Source organism: Hypomesus nipponensis, chromosome 21 (genome assembly GCF_054491055.1).
Source record: "Hypomesus nipponensis isolate SF chromosome 21, ASM5449105v1, whole genome shotgun sequence".
NCBI classification, from domain to species: Eukaryota; Metazoa; Chordata; class Actinopteri; order Osmeriformes; family Osmeridae; genus Hypomesus; species Hypomesus nipponensis.
The window spans coordinates 7,517,501-7,520,961 of record NC_140381.1 but is presented as its reverse complement, the minus strand read 5'-3'; the positions used below and the strand labels follow the sequence as shown (position 1 = coordinate 7,520,961).

At 47.4% G+C, this 3,461-nt stretch overlaps 1 protein-coding gene across 1 annotated transcript in view; it reads left to right on the top strand.

Annotated features, from left to right (window-relative positions):
* The first annotated feature begins 473 nt into the window (after window positions 1–473).
* Window positions 474–3,461, top strand: part of tnrc6c2 (trinucleotide repeat containing adaptor 6C2) — a 51,574-nt gene continuing 48,586 nt past the window's right edge. The window contains exon 1 of the mRNA XM_084685939.1: window positions 474–1,273. The gene's annotated coding sequence lies outside the window, so the exon portion shown is untranslated. The remainder of the gene's footprint in view (window positions 1,274–3,461) is intronic.

Genomic DNA, 3,461 nt, shown 5'->3' with positions numbered 1-3,461 from the left:
AGTGTCTCTCTGGGAAGTAATGTGGCCTGTTATTGTGTATTATTATATTGTAGCAACCTTTTTTTTAATAATAATATATGCTTTTTTAACAAGTTCACCATGTCTTCAAAAAAAATAGTGCATACTTATGTTAAGCACTAAGTAGATTTACATATGGGGATGTCAATAAATCCCCCAATTTACTCTCGACTGCAGAGCTCTACGCACGGAGACAGTTTGTTCTTGGTGGGTAATAAGCTATCAAACCCCAGAAAACTGATATACATGCGCCAAGCACCAAGCCTATGAACGCAATTACCTTAGAAATATGATCTGCCTGTCCATCATTTTTTGTAAGCAGATCAGACTGCCATTGTCAAGGGTATGACTGGGTGGAGCCAGGGGCGGGTGTGTTGTTGGTTGGATGTGTCACATGGATAGGCTGCACGGGCATGGGGCCACTTCCTGCATTATTTCTGCTCAGAGGAGAGGAGAGCAGTGTTGTTAGTTTGAACAAAATGGCTGCAGGAGCGCTGTCAACGAGAGCTTACTGAACGCATATTATGACTGTCCACTCCTACATTTGGATTCCTCGAGAATGTATTTTGTGGGATTCTTTTTTCAAGTTGCATTTGTGCGGTAGTCAGCTCGTCGGTCAAATGTTGTTGCTAGCCTGCTAGCTCTTCAGCTAGCGACCTAAACAACAAACATTTCCTTTGCACTTTAATACAAGTTGGCTTTCGCCATCAGTTCTATGCGAAGTCATCGGCTAATGTTATTTTCTGAAAGCTGCCTGATTTATTTCTAATCTGTAAAATCTTGCTACAGTGGATGACTATCGCCAACTAACATTTTCAGCATATTGCCTGCTTTTTGAAGATACAGTGCTTGTCTCTAATGTTTTTCGGTAGCTGGTTGTGTTTTTTTCTATAACGTTATCGTACTACTTTGAAGTTCGTTGTTGTTATTAGCAAGAATTGTTACACTTCATTTTTGCTGTATACATACAAAGTATTTGATGTATCTGGCTGGCCAGCTGGCTACAATTTGCCTCGGTATTTTTGTTATGAAAAGCTGCTCTAGCGGTAATCCAGTCAGTAAGCTGCGGTCGCACGACAGATGAACCTTGCTGCCGCTAGCAGTCTGCGACCACGACTGAAACCCTGAACTCCAGAATCATTTTTTACGGGTACTTGAGAAGAAAAAGGCTTCAAAGATGGTTTTCCACATCCATTTCTGCCATGCACCGATTCGCAATTAAAAGCTGCCAAACCTCAACGTGTGAAGACGCAAGGTAAGAGTGAAATTTGCTTGCTTTGATTGTAGTGTCATTTGCTCGAGTGTAGCCCAGTAGGATACCTCCAGACACGTACGCCACTGGTACAATCTGACCCTCGATTGCATTTTATTTACATCCAAACCAATTTGGCGATGAATAACTCCAGTACCCCTTGTAAGTTAACCATAGACATGCAAGCTAGCAGGATATATGATCCCGTACCAGAGCAGTCCAATGTTGTTGCGCATTCAATCGTGTTTTTGACACTGACATTGAAAACTTAATATCAATCTGTAAACAAAAAAAATCAGTTTCACAGGAGTGGAAATTGGCCTGTATTTGAAATAATTCACTTGGCGATATCTAACGTATGTCGACGAATTGGTCGTTCTTTTATAGTTTTTTTTTTTTTTTTTTTTTTTTGCGGTTTCAAAATGTGGTCTGCTTTTGATTTTAATACATAGTCGTGGTCGTGTTAAGTGAGGAGCACCGCCGGTGTAGTAGCTTAGCTACCTATGTTTGTCTTAAACAGGTATTGAACCGGATTTGTCATGTAATATAGACATGTAGCTGTTGGGAGTGAGATGACACATTTTCGGTTTAAAACCCTCCCGGGGTCCACTAGCCTTTACTGTCACCTGAGGTTTAGGATGAGAAGCTGGATGTGGGGTTGTTGCATGCATGCCGACACATGCCTCTGAATGTACTGCATTACCCTGAATTTACATACAGACTATTAGAAATGGCTATCCCTTTCCCCCACCTTTTTTTGGGGGCGAGGAAGCACGAGTTTTTGATTGAACTGTCGCCTTCCATTGCATTCCATCCGCTCTGCACCCTATCCCAAGGCGCTGGAGTATAGCTTTTAATATCTTTCCCGCGCGTCTTAATTGAAGTACATCATTTTCTCCTTCAATTTCTCCCCCCCACCCCTCTCTCTCTCTCTTTTCCTTTGACATCTCTGTCACCGTTCTCTCCCCGTTTTGCCTTATCTCCATCGTCACACACCAGTGGGGTGATGAAATGAAAATGCATTGCGGGTGGTGTATGGGCTGGGGGAAGTTGTGTGCGTGTCTGCGCGCGCGCGCGCGCGTGTGTGAGGGTTTTTAGAAAGCGAGGGACATGTTGAGAATGCTCAATGCGCCCCAACCGTGGGAGTTTGTGCCTGTTAATGTCAGGCTCAAGGCCCAGCCAGTTAGTTAACGCTCTGCAGTTGTCAATCAGGTAGGGAGGTGCCTCCCCCACCCCCTCACCCCTTCCGCACACTCCCAGGGTGAGGGGCCCTTCCCCACACTACCCTCCATCCACCCCCTTGACAGAGGGAGAAGAGCAGGGGAGGGGGGAAGGGAAAAAACAAGTGTGTGTGTGTGTGTGGGGGGGGGGTCGCTGCATGGACTGGAAGTGAAGAGTTGTGAGTAGAAAGTGCTGGTGTTGGGCTAGTGGGGGAGTCATGGAGTTTTTGTTTTACCCCCCCCCCCCCTCCCCCCACAGACAAAGGCCAAGGGCCAGTTCCCCTTCAACGGCAGGTGGCAGGGGCACTGGGGCAAACCTAATGGTACCCTATGTCCTTGTGCAAAAGACAAACAAACGAAAAAAAAACACGTAAATTGGTCTATGGGGGTTGCTGACTGTCTCAGGCAAGGTGGTATGGAAAAGAACATAGAGAAATGTCACTATAAGATCAGAGCTGGCCGCCTGTGTTCACCAACGACCAGTAAATTTGCCTGGGAGGGAGGCTAATCACTCCAAACGTTTGTTTTGATCCGCTCCTCAAAACGGAACTGAGTGGACACCCAGGCAACCGTATCCGACGTCCGTACGCGACACCCACGTGCGCCACAGAGTTCCTGGACGACCCAAGCGACCTCTTGGATGGCGGTCGGTCCTGCCAGGTTGAACGCAGATCCTCGTCGGGGGCGTCATAATCCCCCCCGCGGTAGACGCCCGACGGTTATCTTCCTCCTCTCACGAGCCAGCGGTGTCTCTCACTCTCCACTCTCTCTCTCTCGGTCCCCGCGTTTCTCGGCAACGCCGCGGCCTCTTATCCCAGTCACCGGCCCCTTGCAACACGAGCCCAGTGCCAGAAAGAGAACAGGAAGTCTTGACCTGAGCTTGCCCCCGGCCGCTCAACCACTGAGGCCTGCTGCTGCTGCTGTTGTCGCCGGCTTGTTTAAGAACAACCACCCCCGCAGGCTTGACCAAT